We start from the raw sequence: 11,574 nt of genomic DNA, 5'->3' as shown, positions 1-11,574 counted from the left end.
CACACCTAAATTTAACTACCTAACAGCCTTATATTCCCATCCCCCATATATATATATATATATATATAGACAAATATATCTTTTTGGATGAAATATAACTATATCTATAGAGCAACTCATTTTTTAATATCTTTTAATAAGATACTCTTATCCTTTATTCATTAATTTAAAACATCTCTATCAGATATATTTACAATACTCTTAATGAAATAATTTACAACATAAATCCTCAAATCCTTAAGATAACTACACGCCTCCTTTAACAACAATTACTTTACATTCACCACTATTGCCGCCACCATCTGTCGCCACTACCACCACCTTGCGCCATTAATTACCAACATCGTCACTACATTGCAGGGGCATATAAACGGCAAAAAGATGTACTCTGTCTTATGTGTCATGAATCTAAATGTGTGTATATAATTTCTCAATGAATGATATATCTTTATAAAATTAACCGTAATACACTTATTTTCTCATTGAATTTCATTATTTGATCTTGTCAACTATTATGATCTAATTGTTAGAACAATTATTATGCTAATTTTTTTGAGAATATATCTTTTTTTTTCCAGTATAAGTAGTTAAGTACTCAACTTTAAATTCGTGAATAATTTGAGGACTTTTTTGACTTGTTGAGTAGGTAAACACTTATTTATGCTACTCCGTATCTTATAAAGTATTTTGCTCTTTTTTAAAATTTTAAAAGATAATTTGAATAACTTAAATTATCCTTTTTCTTTATTCACTAATTTAAACATCTCTACCTAATATACCTATAATACCCTTAAATCTCAACCACTCATTTTTTTCTCTCTAATCAAATCTCAACCACTCATTTTTTTCTTTCTTCTTCATAAATCATTTTATTCCTCTAATTTATTCAAAAATTTTTATCTTAAAAACCATATATCGATAAATTATAAAAATTATATGAATGTTCTTAAAATTTCATGTTTTTTCATCAGAGATGTCATTCGATATACTTTCGACGAATTTTTAAATCCGAGTACGGAGGCCGTACGGCTAAGGCAATTGGCTATCACACTCTATGACTTATCACCTCCTATGACCTATCACATTTACCATCTCATCGCCGCATTGCGCGGGTACTATTGCTTGTAAGTTATAACCAACCACAGAATATGGTTTTGAGGATGTTTATAATCCAAAAGTAAATGTACTATTAAACAATCATTACGTTCCTCCCAACTTTATAAATTCGATGGCGAGAAGTAACGAAAAAAAAAATTGGTGAACGATCTGTATTTTTATTTTATATTGTTCAAATCCAATGATATACAAAAAAAGAAGAAGAAAAAAAATTTTTTTTTAAAAATCATTAACCTAGTTATATGGATCAAAAAATGTCTCTATTGTCACACTACACATCTAAATGTCGTAAATATAACCTATGCTGGTCTGAAGTCTGAGTCATCTATGAGCATCGATGGTAACTGGTAGTGACCTTGTAGTAATCTATACGTACGAGGTTAGAAGTGTTTAATGTATTCACATGATCAGTCCTTATTTAACGGAGAAGAAAAAAATTTGTATTTAAATTTGTGAAATGTCTAAAAGTTAGAGCAAAAGTTTTTGTATTTTAGTAATTGAGTGATGATATATTGACCTAGATTTTACATCTACATATGGACCTATACACTTAATCATCTAACATGTGTTATGCGTTCTTCTTTTCTTTTTTGTTTTTGTTTTTATTTTGTCATTGGTATTATCATACTTTTAGGTGTCTTTTTCGGTTTATAATTTAGGCATATAATCATTTTCCTTTTTAAATATTGCATAACTAGTTTTTTCTTTCCGTGTTTACACCGAAACCGGCCCATAAGTTTACATTTTTCTACTTATGGGTTTATATGATTGAGAAATGTTAGACACACTAACTAATTACAAACGTTTTTTATACTAACTTACGTGGAGGGAGAAGTGGACTTTTCATGTCATTTAATTAATTTACCAATTTATACTAACCTAACTCAAGTTAAATTCTTGAAAAATCTTGTATCACTCTGACACTTTCTTATTAATCATTAATCTTCTTTCGATTTGCCTCCGATCCTATTTCTCTTCCCAAAAACAAATCCAATCCACAATCCCCAAATAGGCAAACAAAACCCAAGATCACCATATACACAAAGAAGATAAACGTTGCAAATAAGTACCGTGGATAGTTTTTCCACGTCTTAAGACGATTCAATCATGTATACTATATTATATTGAAGAAGTTTGATTAATGGATTGAAGAAATTGTATATAAGTGTATCAATTTAAATGTAACCTATAGTTTTGATAACGTTGCAATGATATAATGAGTAACTGTTAAGTCTTTCTTAAACATTTAGAATTCGGGTTCGGGTGCCAAGTATCGCCGGTAAGTCGTAAGCATGCGATGGTTCATGCTAGACCATTCTTGTTTTGATGTTTTATGCAACCTTGTTTTAAGAATCTTGAATTGTTGTGCAATGGTTTGCTACTAGTCGCATATATAGTATTAATGGCGCAACAAGTTGAAGCTCTTCTAACATTATATCAATTGAACCAAAAAACAGATATTGTCATGGTTCAAATAATGTGTGCTTATCTATAATCAATTGAATTGCAACATCCGCCAGAAGGTTTCAAATCTCGTCAATTGATAAACTTTTCTTATTGTCTCGAGCAATATAGCCCAAAACTAGTAAACTACAAGTATATTTTTTTGGCGATGAAGCCCACACGCCACATTAAAAAAATCATGAAATGCCCCGTCTTAAAATTAAGGTTTGCAAAACATGATTTCAAATTGTTATCATAAGGATCGCCTTAATGAGACCACTCCCCAGACCCTAGTTAAATTTTAAGAATGGTTAAAAGTTGAGGTGGTGGAAGTTACCGGCAACGGGAGGAGATAATGAACCAAGAAGAAGACAAGGGTTCACAATGGAAGGATGGGTTTAATTTTTTTTTGATATATATATAGAAAATATGAAAATAAGATATATGAGGTTTGTAATGTGTATATGGTGATCTTGGGATTTGTTGCCTATTTAGGGATTCTGGGTTAGATTTATTTATGGGAAGGGAAATACGATCGGAGGCAGAGAAGATTAATAGGAAATTCAGTTATTTGTCTAATAAGAATTTAATTTGAGTTAGGTTGATGTAAATTGGTTAATTAATTAAATGACATGGAAAGTCCACCTCTTTTTCCACGTAAGTTAGTATAAAAACCGTTTGTAATTTGTTAGTATGTCTAGCACTCCTCTATATGATTCGGTTTAGAATGACTATGGCTCAAAATAAAACCAATATTGAAGTTTTTGGTTAAGTGCTATCTAAATCAACCGGTTTCAGTTAACTAATTATTTGGCCGTTAGTAGTTTTTTTAATACTATTATTATGGTTTGTTGAAGATAAAATTTTTTAGATCCAAGTACTTTCTAAATAAATCTGAAAAAAAGTTATATCACATAGATACGTATGTGGTTGATAGCATTTTCTTTAAATAGTAATTCGATCTATATTACTCTATAATTTTAAAGTAGTTATTATTTTTTCATCACTCACCTTTCCGCTTATATTAAGTTTCAATCTAATTAGGGCTGTTTTGAAGTTGTATTCAGAGTTTGCTAAAAGTTTAGGTATACGCAATGTATGCAAATGCTAGCGGTCATTAAGTATAGATACATTATGCTAATTAAGACAGAAAACTATGTTCTATCTTGTCATAAAAGTTGGATTTAAAAATCCAATTGTTGCTAATAGTCTTCTAGCTTGTCATATTGATTGAATCTTACCATAGTTTAATCAATGAGATGAATGTTAACTTTTTTAAGTTACCATTCATGTCAAATTAATATTATTCAAAAATGATCTTTTACCTTATATGTCATACTGTAATTGTACAATAACTAACAATGATCACATAAAATGATAAAATGTGTATATATATATATATACAACTATATGTGACATTAATACATTAACTAAGTATCAAGTAAGTCTAAACATGACGGCACATCAAATACGTTTGTGATCGGTAACCACATATATGTTTTAGGCAATAAGGGTGTGGGGAGTGTCTCATTACCCCTCTCGGTCCGTCCCTCCTTGCTTTTTTTTCTCCTCCTCGTCTGTTCCCTAAATGCAAGGAGTATTTTCCCGCCACTTCCCATCCTTTTATATTTAATTTTTTTTCTATTTGTTTTTATTCAAATAATAACTTAAACTTTTATTTAATAAACTAAAACTAATACAATATTAATCTAACACAACAAAATATAACACGAAACTACAATCTAAAACGAAACGACAACACAATACATAAATAAACTAGCGATCGATGCCCGGGACAAATGTGCGATAAATATGGTCAATGAGAACCATCCGAAGATCTTCGTGTACGCTTGAGTCCTGTATCTCTGCTAGTCGAGCATCTGACGGCTGTGGCGCAACCAGGGGATCTGAATTATAATCAGGACACAATGTGTGGTCCTGGTCTTTTAAAATCATGTTGTGAAGAATACAACACACATACATGATCTTACGGATGGGGAGTTCATCCATTTGTCGTGTCGGTTCTTTAAGTATTTTGAAACGTTTTTTGATAATATCAAAATCTCGCTCCACATCTTTCCTTGCAGCCTCCTGTGCCCTAGAAAATCGAATCTTTTTCTCACCGGTTGGATGCAGAATGGTTTTCGCAAAACATCTCATATCTTGGGTAGATCCCATCCACGAGGAAATACGGGTACTTACATTCAGTTTCAATTACAGTGAATGGAACCACTGGAGCAGTGTCGTCTTCATAGTAATTGAATAAGGGAAATTGATTCAACACATTAATTTTATTGTTTGACGTGGCAAAACCAAAGTATGTGTGCCAAATCCATGCATCTTGTGTCGCCACTGCTTCAAGCATTATTGACGGCCCCTTTTGGTCACCTTTCGTGTATTGGAAACGCCAAGCCACCAGACAATTCTCCCAAGCCCAATGTGTACAATCAAGGCTCCCTATATATACATTATTAAACCGAAAGTATTAACGATGAAATATACATATACATATATGTATATATATAACCGAAACTACTAACTACAGTAATATATATATATATGTATATATATATGTTTTAGGTAAAATAAAACAAGTATTAAAGTAAAACAGATAAAACAATAGGTTTTCCTTTATTGAAAATCACCGTGCATCATGAAAATCATCGTGCATCAGTTTAATCATGATCTAATGATCAAGATCATGTCCTATTTGTTTTACTTTAATACTCGTTTTACAATATCCAACCTATATATATACACACATAACCGGATTAAAAAGTTATATAGTTATAACCGATATTTATAAGTAAATATATACCTAACATGTCGGGAAAACCATGATAAGATGCATGATGATCAAATATAATTTGCACGTCATTACGCATTAGCCTACGCAAATATTCATGCTGGTATAACTTAATGACTCCATCACAAAAAGCATTAAGGGTGTCACGTGACGTTCTTTCCGCAATGTTTAAATAATCATCTAAGCTGTCAGGATTAGTACTGTATCCTAGCTGGCAAATGGTGGATGTGCATTTCTGTAAAGCCGAGAACCCCATCTTCCCACGACCATCGATCCTTCTTTGGAAATATTCAAAAAAAAATTCCATCTCTAGATATCTTCACAAACAACCGTCTACTCATCCGAAACCATGTTCTAAAAAACTCTGCATCAAATTTCGGTTCTTCAGCAAAATAATCACGAAATAAAAGGTTGTGTGACTTAATACGATAGTCTCTGTTTGTATACTTTCTTGAAGAGGAGGCAGTATCGCAGACATCTTGATCAATCGCATGATTCGCCATTGTTTCTGTCTCATCATAAGAACTTGAGTCCGATGGCAAATTTGGGGGTGTTAAGCCGGATCCAAAAAATAAAGGGTTGTTGAAGAAAAGGTTCATGATTTATGTGTATTTATCTGTGTGTATATATATATATATCTATATATTAATGTAGTGTAAATGTTGAAGAATTGGTTTTGTGGTGGTGGAGAAAAAAAAAGAACAGAATGAATATGGTAGAAAGAAAGGAAGAAGAAAGAAAAAGAAGAAGGAGAGGAAGAAGACAAAGGCATATAATCGTTTCATATGGTACCCGCACATTTTTTTTTAAATTATCTAGAGGGAGCCGAGGAAGATGCTCTCCAATCCACTCACTGCCCAACTAGTACCGGTACCACGGGGCGGTGTACCGCACCGGTACCTAATGGGTGTCGGTGGCACTCCGTCCACCCTAAGTACAAGAAGGAAAAAAGCAGAGATGGTCCATAAAAAAGAGTGTAAAAGCTACTTGGATGGTTTTACCGATTGGAAAATCCTACTTGATTGTTTAATTATCATAGAACGGTACCGCGCAATGCGACAGTGTAATGGCGGTAGAGGTGGTGGAGGTGGCGGCGATGTAATGACTGTAACAGGTGGGTGGTGGCACCTAATGGTGGCGGCAGATGCGGTGACAGTGGTGACGGTGGTGGACAATTGTTGGTGGCGGTGGGTAGTAGTTAAGGTTATTGATATAATATAGTTTGATGAATTGTTGAGACTTAATTATTGAAAGTTTAAACTTAAAATATAACAAAAGCGTTATTTTTTTATAATATAGTATAAACCAGATTTTAGACCCGTGTCAAATACACGTGTTTTACATCATCAACAATAAAAGAATTAGTATATGGAACAAAAAAAATATACTTATATGCTAAATGTAAAATTATACTAAAAAGAAATTCAGATATTCAAATATAAATATTGATTGCTAAATCATATGATGTCAATTTCAACTTTGTTAAATATAGCTCATGTGGTTTTCTGTTAATTTGATTCTAGTTCAGTTCGATAATCATCACTTATCAATGTTTCAACTCTTGATTGCTTTTTCTGGATTTCTAACACCTTTTTTTCCTTTTCCTCTTTTCTTTCTATCAATCATCAATTTTGTTCTTCATCCACAATATTATTGTAACATACATATCTAAATTTCTTTATTTAAAAAAAAGCCTTGACATGAATAACTAAGGAACTACTTCGGCAAATGCATGTCTTGTGTTTTCGGCAAGATGACAAGAATACCTTTTCCGCATAAAATCGGAAAAGACTAAGGAACTACTTCGACTAATACATTCGGATGTATGTAGCCGATTTAGACATGTGTCAAGGAAAGGAGCTAGCTACTTCATAACTTTTACGGATGATTTCAGTCGTTATGGTTATGTTTACTTGCTTAAACATAAACATGAAGTGTTCGAAACTTTCAAAGAGTTTAAAAATGACAACTCGGCAAAATCATCAAGATTCTTCGTTCAGATCAAGGTGGTGAATACTTAAGCCAAGAGTTTAAGGATTAACTGAAAGCGTGTGGAATTGTCCAACAGCTTACTCCTCCATACACTCCTCAACATAATGGAGTGTCTGAAAGAAGAAATCGAACCTTGCTAGACATGGTGAGATCTATGATGACCCTTACGACTCTCCCATTTTTGTTTTGGGATTATGCTCTAGAGACTATTGTACTGTGATAACACTGGTGCATTAATCATTGCCAACGAACCAGGAGTTCAGAAAGGTGCCAGACATTATGCTTGATGATATCACTATGTTCGTGAGTAGATCGAACTAGGGGAGATCAATTTACTCAAAGTTCACATATATTTTAACTTAGCTGATCCTTTCACAAAAGCTTTGTCTAGGCCCAAGCTTGAAAGGCATGCCGAGGGCATAGGACTTAAATTAGCTAGTTATTTCATGTAAATCTATTGTTTCGGTATTTGGATAAGGGATATTAAACAATTTATATTTTCCATAATGAAATAAAGTACTTGATATGTTTGATTTTATTTAATATTAAATTGTGTCCTATATTTGCATGTTTAATCCTTGAATATTTTATATTAAATATTTTATTGAATATTCTAAATTGTCCATTGTCGATTAATTATATGGGAATATAATTAAATTAAGATAAATCGGAGTGATTGGTTATATTCTTAGAATATATAATGGATGGTCCCACCAAACTCACATGATATCCATAATTGATGCATATCGGACTACCCCACTAACGAATTATCACTTTATGGATCGACGTCATTAAGTGAAATCCGTAAATGGTTACTTTATTAATCCTTTGACTTGAGATACAAGTAGGTCAGCATGTATGAATCGCACTTACTAGATATAGTTCTAACTCTCCTGAATAAGGGAGTACATAAAGGGCTATTTTCAGAAAGTTTAGTGAAGTATGATGACCGACACGTGTAGTCAATACAGGATTTGTTCCTTCAACTTAAAAGTTGAAGTATGATACCATTGGCGCCCTCATTAGGACTGATTAAGATGTTTGCATGGCCGTGCCCAAATAAACCCAGATGGTTCTCGATTATATTTGGTAATCATTAATTAGTTATTGAATGAGAAACATAATCGTTAAATTATGAAATGACCTTGATCCATATTCATATTTAACAAGGTATCTGAACAAAGGGATAATAAATGCCCCAACCATTTAAATATACTTTAAGAAACTATACTTAAATTTTTTCAGGAGCATTGGCGTGTTGCTAGACGCTAACCAATGTTTTTACCTTCATTCATTACGAGCTCAAGTGAGAGCTGTTAAAATATGATCACGTAAAATGAACGTATGTCCGAAAAGTATTTAAGCCTACGGGGTCACACGTCTCAGCACGAATATAACTATAACTAATTAATATATTAAATGTAATTTATTAATTAATTAGATCACGAAAAACTAACGATTGTCTGTTAAAAGGTTAATAGTTAATGGTACTTAATTAACGGACTTAACGAAGGAGAGAATTGTAGAAAACAATTAGAAAACCCTCTAGAATGTTCTAGCGGGGGCCGGCTGAATAGGAGAAGGAGGGGGTTTCACAAACCCTAAACTTGGTCATTAAGTAAAACTAATCCTATAAATAGAGGCCTAAGTTAATTGTTTTACATATACAATTCATAAGGTTTTCTAAAACCCTAAAAATCTCTCTTTTTCTCCTCTCTCTTGGCTTCGGCCGAAAACACCAAGAACAAAGGATTTCGGGTTTTGGTTCGTTTGATATTAAGGGGTATTAACAAAGGTTGTTCGGTTCGTAATCAAGTGCTAGCACGCATACATTCTAACGTTGTGTGTGCGATCGTAGAGAGGTTTTATTTTAAACCTTATTATAAAGTTTCTTACTTTATTCTCTTTAATTTAAGGTACACGTTTTCTTTCTTGGTTAATTAATTAACTACATAGATTTTATTCCGCTGCGTGCTTTGTGATTTGATTTGATAAATAGTTATATAACCCAATAGGATCTTAGGTCAAACTAGTGAAGGACAAGTCTAGAAGAATTATCTATGTAATTAACTGTAGTAAGAAAAACTAGAGAGTAATCTATACTATATTATAAAAAGAATAGCCCTTTTTATTTTTGGTAATGTTGAAAATATGTAATATTTTCACTTAACACCCCTTAAAATACTTTCATATACACTATCCTCTTAACATTAATGATTAAATTACACTGCCAGTCCTTTATCATTTAAAATATGTCTATTAACCTTTTACATCAATTATATACACAACGTAACTCACCGCCGCTCCACCACCAACAGTCGTCCAACCATCACACCGTCGCCGCCACGACCACCGCCGTATAGCGCGAGTACCGTGCTATAGTGATTTAAAAAAACAATAAAAAAAAAACTTATGACCGTTGGATTTATATGTACTCTGAAATAAGGGATAGAAATGGTTTGCAAAAAATGAAACATTCTAAAAAATAAGGTTATTGGTAGACAAATATAACCATGTTCAACTGTTCAAGTAGTTAAGTAGTTTATTGGCAAATAATTTTCTTTTCTTATAAAATGTTTCAATTTTGAATTATACACTTTAGACATATGATTTAGGTCAGAAAAATCATTAGATTTGATCACGAGTAAAAAGCTCTGATTAAACCGCGCTACATCTAAGTGAAAAATATGATTAGTTAGCAAATCCAATTATTAACTAAACAAATGTATTTGACTCACATGGAAATTGTTCCCTCTCACAAGAAATAGGAAAAGTAGAGTTTGTGGTAAGGTAGGTTGACAATAGCCAAGAAATTATTTTATATGAATTAATGTGATTGTGTACAATGATTGTTTTGTTTAAATCTGTATCTAACGCACTGATCATAAATAATATGTTAGAATAACAGCACATGTTTATTTAAAATCACATGCATGATGTAGGCATCAATGAAAAATTATTTAAAAAACCCTAAGAAAATTGTATGAAATTTTAGAAATTTTTTAAAGCAAATTCAATCATTGATTTTTTTTTTAACATGAAATTGCATTTTTATTGTTTTTTACATTAATGAGTTATTTAGATGTAATTTTGAATTTTAAAATTATATAAATAAATTTAATATCACCATACATTACAAATTACTAGATATTGAAAAACATTTAAAAAAAAAAACAACTGTAGTCAATGATTAATATGAAGAAAAACTTTGATAAAGAAAATCTTTTTATAGATATATATGTAATAATTTACATTTAATCAAAAATTATATGTGTAAAAAAATTTCTTCAACTATAGAGCTTAATTCTGAACATTTTGGCTAAAAAGTATTGTTTTAACTATATACACAAATCGTATTGATAAATAAATTATCATTTTGAGTAAAACTTTATATAATTATATGTGAAAATTGAAAAATGTGAATTTTAAATAGATAAAGTAAAATGAATATTAATATATAAAAGTACAATCAAAATACACATTAGAATAAACCTTACCCAAATCAAAAACCATAATTGTTTTAGAACCAATTATATTTTTCATCATTTATAACTTTTTTGTACAAGGAAATAAAAAAGAGATGATATAATTTAATTTAAGTAAAAGTCACGTTTTTGATTGAAGGAATAAACATGAGAAAAATCTTATCTTAGTAAAAATAAGAAATGAAAATATGATAAGAGGTCATGTCATTAACTTTATATGCAAAGAAAAAATTAAAAGTCACGTATTTCCCATCTCAATTAGAGGTCATGTCCCAAACTTTATATGCACAAATAGTACACACATAGTCACATACACGTACAACACATGTTTATTCAAAATCACATGTATGAATGTATTATGTATGTGCTGTGTGGATCTATCATGATCATTCATTATTATCATGAAGAGATCATATATGTACCATTACTTTTATATGAAACTCATATATTATTGGTATATATATATACATTAAATTGAAAGACGTATATATTATGGTAAATAAATCAAAATCAATGAAAAATATATTTACTTAATTATTATCATATAGTCATTGCTATATGATATTATGACGGTATCATATATTTTCAATAAACGGTATTTGATTATTATTTTGTTATGATTCTCTCATGTAAATCTGATCATTAGGAAGAATATATTTTTTAGGGTTATTTACTGAAATGGTACCTGGAGTATCCACCATATTACTGATTTCATACCTATAACTTTAAAAT

The sequence above is a fragment of the Erigeron canadensis genome, chromosome 1, assembly GCF_010389155.1.
Source record: "Erigeron canadensis isolate Cc75 chromosome 1, C_canadensis_v1, whole genome shotgun sequence".
In the NCBI taxonomy this organism is placed as follows: Eukaryota; Viridiplantae; Streptophyta; class Magnoliopsida; order Asterales; family Asteraceae; genus Erigeron; species Erigeron canadensis.
This window is presented reverse-complemented; position numbering follows the sequence as displayed.